General features: G+C 37.4%; 1 protein-coding gene across 4 annotated transcripts in view; it reads left to right on the forward strand.

Annotated features, from left to right (window-relative positions):
* The first annotated feature begins 521 nt into the window (after positions 1–521).
* Positions 522–19343, forward strand: part of peli1b (pellino E3 ubiquitin protein ligase 1b) — a 45720-nt gene continuing 26898 nt past the window's right edge. For 2 of the 4 annotated variants that reach the window (XR_006926667.1, XM_046855574.1), the window contains exon 1: positions 522–921. The gene's annotated coding sequence lies outside the window, so the exon portion shown is untranslated. Of the gene's footprint in view, positions 922–7658; positions 7682–14068; positions 14272–19343 lie in introns of those variants that run through there. The other 2 variants (XM_046855575.1, XM_046855576.1) reach the window with 2 other exon arrangements.

Raw genomic sequence — 19343 nt, forward strand, 5'->3', positions numbered from 1 at the left:
TGTGTGGTATTCTGTGGAAACATCTTGCTCCAATGGTAAATTATACATTTATAAATTGGTATCTAAGTACATCCCTAAAAAGCACGCCAGTGGAGACTCTCATCCTCATCTCATGGAAAACTCAAAAGGGAACTGATCCATATCTGGGTGACACCAAATGTCCATGATTGAGGTTATCAACTTTTCACTGACTCGAGTGTAAAATTGTCCGTGGTGATTGTTTTGGGCCGATCTAATAGTCTGCGAAGTCGAAAATCTTGTTCCAATGTGTACAAGCTAGCCTAAATAATGACAATTCCTGACCGCTAGACTTGAGTCATGTGGACTAGCGTTCTCAAGGACTGCATTATTTGGAATGTTTGGTTTTTACAATTAAGAAAACAAACAAATAAATAAATAAAAAAGACAGTTAGCTAGTTAAAAAATTTACTAGCTAGCAACGCTTGTTCACTGAACTACATCTCCCAGAATGCCCTGTCACCCAGTGACGCTTTGTCTTCTCTGTCCCCGCCCACTACTAGACTCCACACCACCATCTGTTTATGTTCAGACCTCAGGAGCTGAGACGCGGCACGAGCGTCCCGCCACTTACCATTTTTAAATCCCCTTAACCGTACGCGTGAGCGTCTTCGGGTCATCGTGCGCGAGACCCGTCCGTTATTCCCGCAGCACATCCGGGTCTTGTCCTGCCCGTCATTCCAGCCGGACACGCTTACTGAGACTACTCGCACCTCTGTCTTTGTTAGCAGGTGGCTTTGTTAGCCAGCACACTCTGTACTCTGGGGCTTTATTCTTTATTATTTCTATTTTCTTTTTTTATTCATTTTATTTGTACTGACCCGCCGGAGCTAACTGAACCGGCTCCAAGCCTTTTTTTTTGTTGTTGTAACGAACTGAATCTTCTGGGGGGAAAAGCCCAGGGTAAGTGTTCTGCATAAACTGCTGCTTATTTATTTATTTGTATTTGTTTTGGGGGTTATTTATGGTCATAATTATTATTTTGGTTAACAGTGACATTTCTAACAATAACAATATAATAAGCATTTTTTTTTGCCTTGTGGTAATGCTAATCATTTCTAATTCTTTGTGTGGCGTCTCTATCTATCTATCTATCTATCTATCTATCTATCTATCTATCTATCTATCTATCTATCTATCTATCTGTTTGTGTGTGTATATATATATATATATATATATATATATATATATATATATACACACACACACACACACACACACATACATGTATGTATATATATGTGTGTGTGTAAATATATATCTATATGTGTGTGGATATATATGTATATGTGTATATGTTTATGTATATGTGTGTATATACATATATGTATATTTTATATATTTGTGTGTATATATATATATATATATATATATATATATAATTTGTTTATTTTTATTATTTTATAAAAATCAAATTTAAAAATATCAAATTTATTGCTAAGTATCATCAGTTGCATGTACAAGGAATTTGTTATAATGTGCTAGTGTTATAAAAATAATATAATAAAGTAATAATTTAAATTGAAATAAACATTTTACATTAATACCGAAGACTTCCAAAGTATGAAAGAACACGTATTGAATTATGTACTAAACCAAAACATGTTAAGCAACCCAGAATATGTTTTATATTTTTGGATTCTTCAAAGTAGTAACATTTTGCTTTCATGACAGCTTTGCACACGCTTGGATTTCTCTCAGTCAGTTATCTCAATAGTTTTCCAACAATCTTGAAGGAGTTCCCAGAGGTGTTGAGTGCTTGTTGGCTGCTTTTTCTTCACTGTCCAGTCCAACTCGGTTCAAACAATCTCAATTGGATTTAGACCATGTGATTGTGAAGGCCAGGTCATCTGATGCAGCACTCTATCACTCTTCTTCTTGAAGAAATAGCGATTAACACAACCTCGTAAATCTGATGAGAGGATGCCTTGAGTTTGCCAAGTTTTCATCAAAGCTAAATGTAGCTACTTTGGGCAGTCTAAAATATAAAACATATTCTGCTGTGTTTGAACACGTTTTTTGTTCAATACGTTCCATACGTGTTCTTTTATAGTTTGGATGTCTTTATTGTACAATGTATTGTACAACAGCATTAATGTACAATGTTGAAAATAGAAAAAATAATGAATTTTTGTTTATTGTAATATTAAATGTCAGATGAAGGTATTGTGTCCCCTGCTTTAAAAAAATACAAGCATTCAAACAAACAAACACACACTCAGTCCTTATATTATTATTAATGGAAAACTTCACCCAGGAACACAACCAGTATAAATCCGGTCCTGTTTGTTATTGATTGTTATTAATTATTAGTTTTTGTTATCATTGTTTTTGTTAACAGTGTTACTGCCAATACACTTATAATGACAGTTGTTTAATTGGAGAAACGCACAAAACACAATTGGAGAGCTAACAGGTCTCAATGTTAAGCCTTAGCAAACAAAAGAGCCAGAGCATCTGTTTTTTTCTTGTCACTCCAGCAAAGATCAATGTCGTATTAATAGTGGAAGTATTGGCTCAGTGGAGGCTCAATGGTTAAGATGTTGGACTTAAGATTCGGAATGTCATGAGTTCAAATCATAGCACCACCAAGCTGCTACTGCTGGACTTTTAAACATCTTTAACCCTCTCCTCAAGTCTGTCTGGATAAAGGCATAAGCCAAATGCCATAAATCTACTATAGGTGCAGTCACACAGTGAATATCTTCTATCCAACAAAGATTCTTGATGAAGAGCAAAATGATGTTATATTGAAAGTGGTTGTTTTCCAAGTCGCTTATACATTGTTCATGTTAAGGAATGTGAGTTTGTTGATGTTTTTGTTTTCTGAAAAATCTTGTTTTTTTTGTCAAAATCTTTTTTCTTGAAGCACATAATCAAAGTAACAAATTGAGCTTTTGTTCCATTCTTTTGGTAGATGACTCACACAGATCAGTTCCACGGTTAGTGTTTTCTTTAACGGTCCATGTAGTAAATGTTTTAGAGCACAGATTTGAAGTTTGGGTTCGTTTCGTGACTATTGAACTGACCTAAAACAATGACCATTTTTATGATGATCATGGCTGTACGTTTTGGAGTAAAGCATTGACGCAGTTTACAGATTGCTCTTTGATTTTGGCTTATCATTATTTGCATTGCGTACTGGCTTGCTTGTGTTGCACCATTGTTCTGTCGAATCTAAGTGCCCCTGGTGATTTGCATAGGCAGATCGAGCCTCCAGGCCCGGCATCTGGCCCGGCGAAAGGGTGCTTTTGTCCTGCCTTGACACGAGTGTCTGTATTGCTTTTGGTAACCCCCTCTTAAATGTGCCGCCACCCACCCCCAACCCACCCACATCGACCTCGGGCCGTCTGGATGGCATGGCATCAGCTGCTTTGTGTAAAGCTCAGCTTGAATTTAGGACTGAAATTATTCAGATTGTAAAACATTATTTCGCTAGTAACGTGAGTAATTCGAATAGAAAAAAGCAAAATCATTTGCCTCGATGCTTCATTTAGCATTTTATACTAAACTTTTGTAATTTATAAACATGACGTATGCACAAAACAGGCTAGAAACGTGTACGCCACTTTCCACGCAAAGGTTGCACGCTGTGTCGACAATCTTTTTACATAAATCACAAACTTTTACACGTAAAGTGGCGTACTCATGTTTTCAGCCTGGTTTTATGCATACATTTATAAATGAGACCCCTGGACAGGTAAACACAGAAGTCGCTGCATAATGAAAAATGGAAGAACGTAGAGAGAACAGTGACGGGCAAGTAGAAGAGTCAGGCCAAAGAACACAACAGAAAGTTTGGGATCATTTTCAACTAAACAAAGAAAACACCGTACAGTGCTTTGACTTTCTTTTAAAGCAATTTGCAAGCGATTTTCAGGAGACCTCTCTTATTTTCCCCTGTATATTTTGTATTGCTCTTTAAAGTAGAAAAAAAACTTTTTCTCCGATTACTCGATTAATCATTTGACTAATCGGCAGAATACTCTATTACTAAAATAATTAATCGCCGCAGCCCTAGTTGAATTATTGGTATCAGTAGACATACAAAGACGGGTGGAGAAACAGGGTAGACAAGGCATAGGGGAGTTCTGAGAACTTCCACGCTTCCTTAAAGCTCAAAACACTGCTATAGTTCTGCAGCACTTCTACACAGTATGTAAACCTCAGCAGGTGTGAAACAGCCGTTTTCATATCAGTGTTTTTTTTTGTCATTCATAAGAGTGAAGTGAAGCATGGATATAAGAACAATGAAGGGAGTTACAGAAAGCGTACTATAAAAAGAGAAACAGATGTGGCAAATGGCATAAGGGTTAAATAAGGTGAAACGGGTAGATAGACATTGTAAAGGAAAGCATGAAGTGGAAAAGGACATAAAGAGGGTAAAGTGGCTATAATGATTGCTTGATGGGAGTAACACTTAGAAATTAGAGTACAGAAATTAGAGAACAGAAATTAGAGTAGATCACATTGTAAGGAAATAGGGACAGAATTAAGGAGACAGAGAGGCATAACAAATGTAAGGGGACATGAGAACAGAAGGGACAGAAATAACAGGAATAGCACATTAAGGAGAAATTGAGATGCAAGGATAGGCAAATGGAATGTTGGGACACTAAGAAAAGGAGCAGAAACTAAAAAGGGAAACGGGACACAAAGACAATGTATTATAGGAAAAGGAGAAAGTGGTGGACAGGATGGTGGGGAAAGGAGGAAAAGAACAGATACAGCAGGAAACACTAAAGAATAGATAGGGAAGGTGTAGTAAGACATGAAAACAAGGAATTAGTGTCAGAGGGAAAGTTTTAAGGATTTGGTGATCTCATATTTATTCTTAACATAAGCAGAGGACTTTGTTTGTTTTCCTGAACACTGAAGCACTATTGGTGATGGCAGAGCTCTCCATCTTGATTAGCTCACATAAACCCCTTGCAGAAAAGTCAGACTGGTCCGAATCACTATTACTTTTATATGTTGCTGATCAGTATCAACTTTTCTGAATTTTCCAACAAACACGTCCATATTGATATTTGTAGATTTCACTTGTCGCTCAGCATTACACTTTAGAGGCCTAAAGTTTCACACCTCTCGAATTCAATTAAATAAACACGAGTCGAGCAAACGGTGTCACTTTCCTTGGTAAAGAATAGATGAGATCTGACTCGCCACTTAAGAAACTTGACGCCTTTCCTGCTAAAATTGTCATTCCTAGAACAGATTCTCACTCGCAGAATTTCAGATATAAGGATTCATAATGTGTGAATCTGAAGGTATCATAGCCTGAAAAAGAAACAGAAGCCAGTAGAGCAGATGTTTTCATGTGGGGTTACAGTCAATTCAGTATAGTATCCTGTTGGAGTTTATTTACATTAACATTTATGGCATTTGGCAGACGGCGTTATCCAGAGCAACTTGCAGTTATCAGTTACACAACTGAGCAACTGAGGGTTAAGGGCCCAGCAGTGGCAGCTTGGTGGTGCTGGGATTTCAACTAATGAGCCAAAGCCTAATGCTTTAACCAGTGAGCTACCACCTCCAGTTTATGTGAAAAGAGGTAAGCTCAACCTCAACATTTGTGTAATTAAAAGAAATATATATTTGGTGATTAAAGGCCTTGTTTTTGTGACCAAGCACGGATCTTTAACTATGGTAACACTGCTCTTAAAACGATGGGGAAAAAACCCAATCTGTTGAAAATATCCTGAGCATTGATTAATGTTAAGATATTTTCTCAACCTTTAACTGCATCTATTCGGAAAAATAGCAAATAGTTATCAGCAGTTATTTGGTGTTTATTATATAGTTTCATTGTTACACAGGTTGGTGGTTGATTGAGTATTGAAAGGCCACAGTGGTTTCTGACTCATTGACCTAATTGACTCGGTGTCAGTGTTGGCTCAGAAAGAAGATATCACGTCTAAATCCAGACAGGCCAAGTTTATCAGATGACTCATTGCCTTAATAACCCAGGTAGGCCTGGTCCAATGAATCTCGATTGTCTGCACTAAATAATCATGGAGACTAAAATCCAAAATATCTTATCAAAGAAGCATTTGTATTTTCTAATGGTGCGCAGATGACAACTTGTCTCTACTCCTCAGAATATTAGTATACCAGGAGTTTGATCAAATTATTTTTAAATTGATCTACATGTTTGGACAGGAACAGAGCAGCTAATCAGCGCTAAAGCTGTTGTGTTGTTCATAACAGCACTTACTTCCTCTGCTCTCTGAGCTCTGATCCTAATCAGCGGTATCTCTGTGAGTGCGCCGCACAGTTGCACACCACAGGACATAAACGCACAAACGGAAGTGGCATATAAGCGCACTTACTGCCTATTTTCCTTCTCCTCAGTAGAAGAGTCTTGCTTAAACTCAGTTTATTATAGAGTGTGTGGTGTGTGAACTGCCCCGCTGCCAATATGACTGTTTAGAGATGACTGTTGTGTACTGGGTCATCGATTCAGATTTGACACAGAGCCAAAATTTCATCGAGCAAACTCTGTAGCACAATTTATGCAAGATTATATCACATTGCTCTGGTTTACTCATTTTACAATGCATTTCTCGCTATAGCGTCATTGCCTTGTGCATCTTACGACTTATATTGCACGCTGCTTGATATTTAGCCACAGGAAAAATGTGGTTGGAAAAAGCATGCAGTATAATATAGTGAAAGTGCATCTCTGTCTTTACATGTTGGTGTGGCAGCCTGGGAAAACCCTTCACGTGCTGGAACTTTTCATTATATTCAGGTCTCTGAATTGTTTTCTGAACTGAACGATGTTTCCCCGTTTGCATGTATTTCAAGTCAAATCGTGACATCAAGTGTGTGTGAATGTCTGACTAATCATTTATAAACCTTTTTACTAATTATTCATAAACCTTTTATTTGTAGTTGACTATAATATATTGTATAACTAGGTTATATACACCAGTACCAAAACCTTTTTTTTTTTTTTTTTTTTTTTACTTTCGAGAACTACCTGTTCCAGAATGACAGTGCCCGTGTGCACAAAGTGAGCTCTGTAAGGATATGGTGTGCCAAGGCTGAAGTGGAAGAACCTGACTATTCTGCACAAAGTGCTGCTGAACACTTTTGAGACGAGCTGGAACACCAGCTACGCCCCAGGCTTTTCTCAGTAAGACCACAGGTCTTACTTAACACACCAGCAGCACTAATTATGTTCATTATTATGGCATTTTACTTTTTTATAGGGAACTTGTTGCATCTGAACATGCTACAGATGGTGTAATGTTTGAGAAACCCTGGTTTCAGTTTGATCACAGCCCTTATTTGGTTTCTCCCTTTAGAGCTTTGGTGTTTAAAGAATGGCAGCTGTTCCGTTTCTCTCGCCTCGTTTTTATTTTATTGCCCTTTTTTTTTCATAAACAGAACCGTTCCCTGTGCATTGTTTCATTCTCTTTGTATTGCGTAATGACTTTCCTTTCCCGGGGCAGACGCGAGAGAGCCGATTGTGTTGCCTGTTGTGTTTTATCGTTGCCTCCTGATTAGCTGATGATGGACTTTGGTTTTGTGTGTGTGTGTGTGTGTGTGTGTGTGTGTGTGTGTGTGTGTGTGTAAGTTTCTGCAGAAGTGGTGAGCAGATGTGTTATGTACCCTTCTTTGTTTCGAACAGGTTGTTCATGGTGACCTACTTTGTGTAAGTACAGGTGTGTGATGTAGGTGTTGTGTGTGTGTGTGTGTGTCTATCTCTGTTCATTTTATTGTAACACCTGTAGTGGTTTTGCAGCTCTATAATTAATAACTTTGACCCAAGGTGCTAAGTGAGAGAGAGTGAAGGAGAGAGAGAATGAATGCGTGACCTTGTGGTTTTTCACCTCTCTGTAATATAAAATATTTTTTTGTCTCAGCTGTAACTGACAGATTTAGGACTGACAGTTTTGTGTGTGCATGTGTGTGTATGTGTGTGTGTTTGTGTTTAGTAATGGGACTGTTAAACCTTATTACTCACTACTCATTAAAGTGGTGCAAAGTGGAGTGTGTTAGTGAATTCATAAAATTTGAAATATCACCACGAGGAATTTTTGAAGTGCTGTCCTTTTAAATTATGAAGGATTTTCTTTTTTTTTATTCCACCCTGGCAACATTGAACATGTTGTTTCATCCTCCACGATTTGCATTCCCATCCCGCATGTGCACCTTTTTAATATTTCAAATATTTCTGACCATGGATTGCAATATTATTAAAGGATTCCCTTTGTAACATTTATTTTATTTTTTGCCCGAACCTTAAAATTTGTACAAAAAATTTAAAACAACAAATCAAGACATATTTGTTAATAAATATATAAGGACCTTCAAAATTTATATTCATACCTATGATCTGTTCAGTGGTGAATAATTCAACATCTAAGCAGAGCATCTTAAACTTTAGATTATTATTTATTCATTTTCTTATATCTTTATTCAGTATACATGTTTTATTAAAAAAATAAGAACAACAGCTTTGTCATTTTTGCCAGTGATGTCTGTAATAATAAACAGGCAGATTTTTTAGAAGGCTTTTGGATGGACGAGTGAGTACAAATAAGGGCTGGGCAAAATGACAATATGATCACACCTCAATACTTTTTTCTAAGATATCACAAATATTATCATTTATATATTTTTTTTACATATAAAAATTCTGATTAGGAGCAAATGTTATATTTAAGGGATGGATTTATTATGATATTTAATACAGAACCACTAATGGACTATATAGATCATCATACATACCGAATAGCATTGAGCTCATTCACCCATTAGGGCGTGTTGGTGAGGTAAAGAAGGCCTGGGGCTCAGCGTACTAGTTCATTTCAATAGTGTTCTATAGGGTTGAGGTCAGGTTCCAGTTCAAACAATGTAAAGCACATCTTCATGGAGCTGGTTTTGTGCACAGGGGCATTGCCATGCTGAAACAGATTTGGGTCTCCTAGTTTAAGGGAAGGTAAATTTTAATTCTACCACATTTAAGGACATCCAGTACACTTGTGTGTCTCCAACAGTTCGTGGAAGTACCAGTTACAGTATGGCTGGTTTTTCAAATTTTGTCCATATAGTGTCTGTCTCCGGATGCATAATGGACTTAAAAAAAAATTATTTTACACTGTCTTTTTAAAAATCCTGCGATGCCAGTCTGATGCTGTGATTTATTTATTCTTTAACTCTCACTTTAAGCACATGTACAGAAAACAGCCAGTGAGTTAACAAGAGGAAGCATCATGTAACAGAGAGCAGGCAGGACAGCAGTCATGTCTGTATTCTTTGGGGACCTGGGAGATTGAGAGGAAGTGCATTTAACATAAGCATGAGCACACATGCCGTGCTAAGGGCTTTAGCTTTCTTTGCAGAACATCTCTTTACCCGGCCCTTCTTTCTTTTCTTTTATTGCTTCTTTCAGTGCTGTGAAATTTTCCTTGGCCTCCATTTTGATTATCAAAATCACCTTCCAGTGTTGTGTAAACCTTGTCTGCGCTTGATCATTCATGGTGCAGACATTTCACTGACAATTCTCAATATATTAAGCAGAAGAGCAATTTATACAACACATAAGAAGATATCTGACTTTACGTTGACTTCATGGTTTCTCACCTAATATAGAGAACGGGTTTGATTGTATCCATGTAGAGTCCCCAGGATTTGTGTGTCGATCTGTGTCTCAAGTGTTCTTTATCTATCACTTCCTGTTGAAGGTATCACATTCCAAGTGGTGGTGTGAAAAGAGCTTCATACCACAGACACATTTCTTGCACATCCGTCTGACTGACTGTGTGTGTGTGTGTGTGTGTGTGTGTGTGTGTGTGTGTGTGTGTGTGTGTGTGTGTGTGTGTATATACTGTTGTGCACTTGAACTACATCATCGTTTGTTATGTCTTGCTTATCTCGCCACTTTTCTGAGAACTGCTCTGTTTGTGTGTGCTTTCAAAGATAAGATCAGTAAAAGACTCATATGATCTGCAGGTTTTTTGTGTTTCAACTACATTTCTGCTGACACCTGCTGAATATTGAGGTGGGACCTAAGCATAAACACTTCATTACTTCCTGTTGCTCCCCACTTCATGTCCTGTTTCCCACCAACTGACTTCCTGTATGAGGATCAACATTCACTTCTTTAATTATGTCTGCATTTGTGCCTGTCTTTCCTTCTCTCTCTCTCTCTCTCTCTCTCTCTCTCTCTCTCTCTCTCTCTCTCTCTCTCTCTCTCTTTCTCTCTATTTGTGTTCGGCCATTGCTTGTCTCTGAAAACAGCATCATGATTTTCTCTTGTCATGACCTGGTTCTCAAGCTGTGTGTGTGTGTGTGTGTGTGTGTGTGTGTGTTTGTTTGTTTGAACCATCAGACATATGGTTTCTTTGTTTGCTGTATTCACATCACTGAATAATTGACAAGCACCTGTCCCCACTTTTACCTATCTATGTGTTATACATAGCAAGGCCCATGGTTTGAGGATTGTTTTGCTAAAATAATTGCAACATATACACACACAACCTTCAAAACAGAGAAACCCCCCCGCATTTGCTCTGTTTCTGTCTTCTAAGATACACTTATGTTGTGACCTTTGGTTGAACTGAGGAACTGATATGAAATACTCTAATCTGGGTATTTTTCTTGGTGGCTGGGATCAAGATATAACCCACAGACTGGACAAAAAACAAGCTGTCTATTTTTCTCTATCCCTGAGGCTACAAAAGCAGAGATAGACAGCCAGATGAAAGGAGAAGATAGAAAGGCAGATAGATAAGATGGCAGTAATGAGCTAAAAGTGGGCTCTGAGGGTTAATAAAACCTCTCTTCTTGAATACATCAGTATCCGGGTTCAGTATCTGTGTTTCATAGCCAAAGTGTTTGCTCACTCAAAACATACACACACTCATTTAGCAGTCTAACTACGCTCCTTACAGCATCAAGCAGCCTTTTAAGCAGAAATCATTTAGATAATCCAATGGTCTTAATCCTTTTTATAGTATTTTTTTCAGAAGTGCTTGTGACTAAACATCGAAACAAACATCTAAAAGCTTTGTTGTCTTCTTTTTTTCCCCCCAAAACTAGATGTCCATATAACAAGGAGGTGGGATGTAATTCTAAACAAGAAGTCAATCACTTTAATGGAAATGTGTCAGTTTTGTTGAAGGTTTGGCTGCTCTATGAAAAAAACAATGCCTAGGGCATGCTGCATGATACCGGCTCTGAGGTCTTAATCCTCGACTCACTTTGAGACAGTTTTCTCAGCCTGTGAGTGATCACAGAGGCTCTGAGATGTTCAAGCTTTTTGAAAGGTGATGGATCACGTGGTCTGATGCAATCGGTGTCTTGCTGCAAGTAAAGCAATGAATAGCAGCCAACATGTGCTGCTGTAGGGAGTGTGTTGTTGTAAAGGAAGTCACAATCATCTGCTGTCTCCTGTAAAACATCCCTGAATCAGTTTACCATCCATCTAGTGTGTTTGTATTTGATATTATATTCAAATGTTAGGAACAGCAACACTAAAAAAAACACACTCTTGGTGGCATACCTCCTTATTTTCCTGTAAGCAAATCAGCGATGACTGTGAGCAGCGAGTTTGTTCACAAATGTAATGATATGAAAGGTAAATTTTGCTATATTTTCTGTAATGTACAGTATGTACAGTTACTAGTGTACACAAGTTTCACGTTAACTGTGCACAGGACGAGCTCCGTTGTTAGGACCGATAACATCTAATGGCTTCAGTGTAGGTTTTATTACAGCGCTGACCTTCTTGGAAAACAGTTTGCGTGTAAAAAAAAAAATTGCACTAGAATCTGATTAAAATGCAGTTCTCTAGCGCTAGCATTTGTTTAATGATTTTCAGTAAAATAGCCTGCCAAAGTGGCAAGGAAGAGACTAGGCAGTGTAATTAAGCTGAACGTTAACTGGAACCGAAGCCTTGTGATTTGATGAGGTGTGTGTGTGTGTGTGTGTGTGTGTCTGTGTGTCTGTGTGTCTGTGTGTCTGTGTGTCTGTGTGTCTGTGTGTCTGTGTGTGTTGTTTGTCTATTTCCCAACATCTTGATTGAAGATTTGTTTGAACTTGGGTCTTTTTTTTCTTTTTTTTCTTTTTTTTTTTTTTTTTTTTACAGAAAACAGCTGCACATGTGCTGGTGTGTGTGGGTGTGTGTGTGTGTGTAAGCCTTAATTGTTCGCTGGAAATAAAGAATGAAGTGTGACACTGTAAACTTGTCTCAGGCTACACATATTTAGAACATGAGGTTCTAATGTTCTGTTTTATCATATTAGCTCATGAAAAGCAGTATCAGTTAATCTTGTGCCATTTCAAACCCTTTGTATGTTTATAAATATTTATTTGATGTGGTTATGTGTGAAATCAAGAGCCTCCTGTTAAATAATACGATATTGTATGTAGTATCATCGAGGCCCTGTTTGAAGCTGACTAGGATCAGTACATGCTACTGGTGGTTCGGGAGAACCCTTCAGGTGCTGCTTTCAATAGATTTCAGCAACTAGATTTATCAATATTGGAAACAATTTGGATTTTTATGCCTTTAAGGTGCTTAAATAAATATTTGAACCAAAATAATGAAGTGTATGTCCTAATAATCATGTGTGATTTCCTCATTGTTTGATAGCATCAATGTAGTGAATCAGGCAGTCATGATACGGATTGCAGTGATGTTATTGATGCTCCTGTGAAATTTTGAACTGCAATTTCAAAACCTGCTAATTTCACGTTCAAGTAGAAAATAACTCCCGACTCAGCTTGGACACTCAGATCATGTTCTGTTGCTGACTAGTTTTGTATCTAAAAGTGCAGTATGATGTTTTGGTAGTGCATTAGACAGCCGGTTACTAATTTCTGACCTTACACGTCACATCCCATGTGAATTTTGTGTAAATGAATTTAATTGTGATCCGATCTACTGTCTTCTTTCTAATATAATAACACACACTTTCTCCCCAGGAGGTGCAAATGTGTCTGAAAAATGGCCCCGACTTGTTTTGCTGTTAATTTGGAATCAGTTTTTGCCTTTCGTTAGCAATTTAAAGTGACTCTATCAGATCCAGACACTAATATGGATGGTTGACTTATCGAGATTAGACCCAGCTCAGATCTCTGGCACGCCTGAAATTTAAGCTCACAATTTCTGACGATGATAATAACAGTAATGCTAGCAAGTTCCTGCTTCCTGAAATATTAGATGAGCTGCACTGTTCCATATTTTATTTACGTGTGTGTGTGTGTGTGTGTGTGTGTGTGTGTGTGTGTGTGTGTGTGTGTGTGTGTGTGTGTGTGTGTGTGTGTGTGTGTGTGTAATTTGCCTCTCAAACATCACTATTCTGCAGATAATTGTAATTTTTCTCATGAGGTATTTGTGCTGAATTGTGCTGGAACATCACCACAACAGCTACAGGCTGTTTTCTCCCTCTTCATTGTGCTGTCTCTTTCTATGCAGCTATTGCCTTCAGTTGCATAATAGCCTTATATTAAACACTTCCAATTTGTTAAACAGAAATACTTTGAATAATGTGTTGTTTCATATTCAAATTATTTCTGGAACTTGGAACACAACCACTGTTGTGTTCTCTGTCTTTGACTACTTGCTATGTAGCTTCACTGAGCATGTGGAAATTATTCTCTCTGGAGGATGGGTGTTACATCAAACCATTGTTTTCAGGCTGGCATGTCTCGTCAATCATATATTACGTACAGTATGCTGATAAAAGTTTGTGGACACCTGAATTGTTATATATGGTTTTTGTTAATTCTTTTTTTTTTTTTTTAGAAATTCCAAAATTCATCCCCATTTTGCTATTATAATAACCTCCACTTTACTGGGAATATGCTTCACTAGTTATTGGTGTGTGCTTGTGGAGATTTGTGCTCATTCAGCCACAAAGGTGTTAGTAAAGTCAAGTACAGATTAAGGCTGCAGATATCGATTATTTTAGTAATTGAGTATTCTACCTATTATCAAAATCACAAAAATACAGAATACCGATCAAGTATTCTGAATCTTCTCCTCACCCCTCGCTGTTTTCTCCCCGTTCCTCCATTTTTCATTCTGCAGCATCTTCTGTGCTACCTGTCCAGGGGTCTCATTTATAAAACTGTGTGGAACCCAGAAACCAACATTATTTGATGGCCACAGCAGCGGAAGCACTAATTAAAAAGAAGCAGTGCAAATGGCAACATGTTGCTGCTTCTGTCAACTGTGTCAGTGGGACAGAACAGAGAGTTGCAGTACTAAAGAAAAAGTGGTCCGTTCTGAAGGTATACTATGTTTTTACTCCTTTTTATTAATATAAACTAATTTGTTTTCATACAGAGCCCTTATAACAGTTTGAGTGCAGTTAATGCCCCAGGTGCGTCAGAAATGCTCCAAGTGTGTCAGTAATAATGGTCCGTGGGGAAACACAGTGCTCTGTGTGTAGTTAGTTGCTTTTTTGTATTTGAATTACTCAAGTTACTTGAGGAATCGTTTCAGCCCTAGCACAGATGTATGGTTAGGAGGTCTGAGGTGCAGTGAGCATTCCAATTTATCCCAAAGTTGTTCAGTAGGTTTGAAATCAGAGCTCTGTAGCATGCCACGCTATCAAGATCTTCCACTCCATCCCATGTAACCCATATCTTCATGGAGCTAGCTTTGTGCATAGGGGCATTGCCATGCTGGAAAAGGTTTGGGTCTCTAGTTCCAGGCAAAATTAAATACACATACATCCTATACAATTGTCTGCTTCCAACTTTGTGTTAACAGTTTAAACCACATATGGCTGGAAGAGTCAGGTGTCGCAACACTTTTGTCTATATAGTGTACCTTAACAAGCTGTTTCCCAGTTCACTACACATTTTTAGAGGCAGTGATGTAGTCAGTCTATGTTGCTGATTTTGTCTAAAACACATCTCTATTTTTTTTTCTAGAGTATAAGTTTTTATGCAATTTGCCTGGACCTTTATAATGCCTTTTTTTTTTTTTGTATTTTACCACATACTAATTGCAGCCATATATTGTATATGTTTTCTATGTTGAGAAAATATATGTAATTTTAGCCATACTTGTTTAATCTCATGGACAATCTAATTTTTTTTAATAACTGGTATAGAATCTGAATTCATATATCATGTAATAGTAAGTCATTAAAAAAAAATACAATATGTAAAGAATCTGAATATGCATATAAATAAACTATTTAAGGGGTGTGTTTGATATTGTGCAAAGGTTTCAGATTTTTTGTTTCCCTTCTTACTGTGCTTGAAAACGGTTTTTGGTTTTTCGAAATTGTTTGCAAGTAATATTTACTGGGGATGCAGTGTTACCAAATATTTCACACTGAGTGAGTATTTTTTTCACGCACAGTATCATCAGTATTGACACTGTTACTGTAATGAGTAAGAGTCTTGGTATTAATCACTCAGGGCCTCATTGTGTTTCCCTCTGTTTATACTGTTTAAGATAAACTCCTCATGTTTGTGCCTTGTGTACACCATTTAGGCTTATAAATAGTGAGTGTGTATGTGGGTGTGTCTCTGTGTGTGTGTGTGTGTGTGGCAGAAGCAGCCAGAAGTGAGACAGAAACACACTTGTGTGTGACATCTGGGGGTTACAAAGCCCCATCTCTCTTGTCTGGGGGGTCATGATTGCTCCCAGACACCTCAAATCGTTTATATAGATTAGCTGGGTAGGTGTAAAGAAGTAAAAACTCTGAATGAGGCACTGTGCCTCTGCTTAGAAAGCATCCTGACGTGTCCACAGACCCCCTTCTGTCATTTTTAATCAGTCCGGCTAAGCTGCCATTAGCTTTGATTTTCATGATCTTGTGAACAAGTTGTGGCTGTGTGTACATGGGACAGGCGTGCTTAGCTTTCACTTCAGTTCAAATTTTCTGCTAAAATCCTTCATAAGCACCCTAAACCCGAGGTTGGAATTAATAGCTTGGGACTCTTTGTTTTATTGAAAATTATATCCAGTCTCCTGGTGTGATGGATTTAATGGTTAATAGGAGTCATTTTGGGCAGGGGCGCAGGGGGGCATATTAGACATTCTGGTCTTATTCCAGGATGTGGTAGTAATGATTCAGCAGAAATAATGCTGCTGTTTATTTTTGTTTGCCATGGAGACTTAAAATGCTTGTCTCAGGATGCAATGTGTGTATGTAATTCAACATAAGAATTCTGAACTAAAGGGTGTGTTTAAGAAATATAATTACTTATTTGTAAATCATCCAGGGTGGATATTGTCTTTTTAATTATGTTTTCTGGTGAGAACTAAAAATGTTTTTTTTACAAAGAGATTCTTTGGTCATTGTGGTCAGTAAGCAAGGCGGTAGCTCTGTGTTCAAAATTCACTGCTTTCATTTTGCAAGCCGCCTTTACACAGGCTTCCAAGACAGTGTTTTGTAAATCATGAACAATGTGGACTTGTGTTCCTGGAAAGCAAGTGCGATTGTTGAATCACATGTGTGAAAGAGAAAATGCTCCATCTGAAATTCTTCTGAATACAAGCTTTGCTATGGGAAATAATGTGTGGCGAAAAAGAAAGGAAGACGAGGTAAGAGGGAGAGGGGCAGAAATAATGAGATGGACAGAAAACCTGTTTAGAGAAGAGGAGATAAGAAGGCTTTTTTTTTTAACGGTTGTTGCCAGCTTTGAGAGAAAGACATGTGCGTATGATCAGGACAGGAACAGCTGGGGAACAACTACACCGCCCTGCTCAGATACAGAAGTGTGTGGTGGGTTTGTGTGTTTGTGGTGTGTGTGTGGATGTATGCAACTGTTTGTGTTCTTGCTGAACCCAGTTTTTAACTGTTGGGTGGAGACCCTGGTCATTCTTTCGCAATGTCCCAAACAACAAAAACGTTTCACTGGCCTCATTTTCTCAGTTCAGGAAGTTTTTCAGCTTTTAAGCTGTTAGGATCAAAGGCAGCGTACAATTTGTTCTTCAAATAATAGACTAAACAAACTGGAGCTGTCAAAAGGTTCTATAAACACTTTATAATGCACTGCTTGAAACTGTAAAACATTTTTTGTTAATCATTTTCAAATATATTTGAGATACATATTTAAAATAGAAACCATATTGTCTTCAGCATGTTTGTGTCTCCATGTTGCTTTGGGTTTGTTTGTCTCAGGTCTCAGAAAAAAGGTGTGTCTTTGTCTTTGTTCATCTCAATAAATAAGGCATAACCCATTACTTCTTAAAGTGCCCTGTATTGAACTACTGTAATACAATATCGGGATAAAATTAATGGGACATCTGACTTTTTCAGCCATATGTGGTTCTTCCCCAAAGTGTTACCACAAACTTGGGATGACTTTGGATGTGGTAACATAAAATTTTCCCTTCATTTGAACTAGGAGACCCAAACCTGTTCCAGCTTAACAATTCCCCTATGCAAAAAGCCAGTTTAATAAAGATATGGTTTACAATATTTGACATGGAAGATCTTGAGTGGCAAGCTATAAAGCTCTGGAATAGGATGTTCAAAAAGCACATACATGCTTATGGTCAGGTGTCCAAAACATTTGCCTATATTATATATTGTATAGTCTACACTTGCTTCAAATGTGTCATTGATTAATCAGAGGCTTAATAACTAATCATGAATCATTGTAGCTGAACTGTCTTTAAAATCATTAAACTATTTAGTGCAAGATGTCCAAATGTGTTGCAATCTTCCACAACAACCTATAACACATAGCACTCTTTTTATACAGCGTCCATCCAGTAATCTTATGTATTTAGATCTTAACATTTAACTTGTGCAGGCTAAATTCAGCAAAAGCAGGCTAAATTCAGCAAAGCAACCAATCACCAAACTCTATCCTATGCAAGGTTGTGTGTAATATTAACTGAAAAACTGTTTAAGGATTTACACTTCCAGAAGTAGTAGACCATCCGTCTACTTCTAGGATACTCATGTTAATGCTACAATTTGGGACACACTCAATTTTGGATGGTATTTTGGACAGGCAGAAGGCAAACAGGGATGCAGCATGTTTCTCGTTTGAATCTCTCCTGAAGATATATTTAAGTAATAAAAGCAATCAGCCTTTTCAGCTCACCTTACACAAAGGCTGTAACTGTTTAAAGGTTTAGTTTGTGCATAGTGCCATGAGCAACAATTGTGTATTCTATTTAAAATATTGATTATAATCTATTATTTCCTATTTGAATATTTTCTTTTGTTTTGCAGACTATTTTTGGAATTTCAAACTGCAAGGATTGTGATAAATAACTTATGTGATTCAGTCTATGACTTTATATCGAAACTTTGGTCTGAATATAATCCCCACTGAACATCAACCCCATATGAAAATTAATGTTTATATGCATGATAAAATATTGCAAGGGGCTTTATAAATTAGAAACTGATCCACTTTGTGCTGAACTTAAAATATAATACAAAGATAAAAGTGGCTTTCTGCTATAATTCTGTGTTTTCTGGTGAAAGCATTAGGTTACTCACTGTTCCTTACGGTGTCCAATAATGCACCACTTTTTCTTTTTGCATGCCCCACATTTGGTTTCAGTATGATTTAATTGGTCTCTGTGCTACAGCAAAGTTAACCTTAATGACCCTGCAATCGAGCAAAGTTTCAACTGCTGTTATTTCTCACACATGCTTAAAACGCACCCACCTACACATTTGCGGCTTTTTTCATCTCTGTTTAGGGTGTAGCTTTGAAGTGATGCATTACCAAAGGAGGTGGATGAAGTAAAACCAAAAAAGAAATTTCAGATGCCTCATTTGTAATGGCCACAAGAAATAAATAAATATTTGTTTTATTTTTAATCATGCATGTAAAACCCTTTTAAGTTCGCTGTTCAAAACCCCTTAGCCTTCAGCGTCACGCCAGCGTGGCCGATATCCCATTGTTCGGAGACACTATAAATCATTCTAAAGATCTAAGCCTCAAGCATCGATTTTAGATTAAGTTTTTTTAATGAAAAACGTATAATTAATTTATTTGCTGATTTTGTGTAAGTAGTACACACCAACAACATGCATTAAAAAAATGCAGAACTTACACTATAATTGTAATAACGAGTCAAAAACACATCCACTGCTGCCAATACCAGTTGATTTGGAAAGATAAGGGTCCACTGAAAAACATGCCGTAAAGCATGTGTTGTAGTTTTGATGTTTATTTTTTAGTTTTAAGTCACAGTACTTGTTTGGTGTATTGTTTGTATATGTTTCGGAAAAACTTGTGGTAAAAACGTCAGCTTGGTGGTAAAAAAACAAATATGGCTGGTAGAATATAGTGTTCTAAAACAAATGAGACCACAAACTAAAAAACAGTCAAAGAAAGGTGGAATCTCAGGCATCCACTCTCAACATCCA

Source organism: Silurus meridionalis, chromosome 8 (assembly GCF_014805685.1).
Source record: "Silurus meridionalis isolate SWU-2019-XX chromosome 8, ASM1480568v1, whole genome shotgun sequence".
In the NCBI taxonomy this organism is placed as follows: domain Eukaryota; kingdom Metazoa; phylum Chordata; class Actinopteri; order Siluriformes; family Siluridae; genus Silurus; species Silurus meridionalis.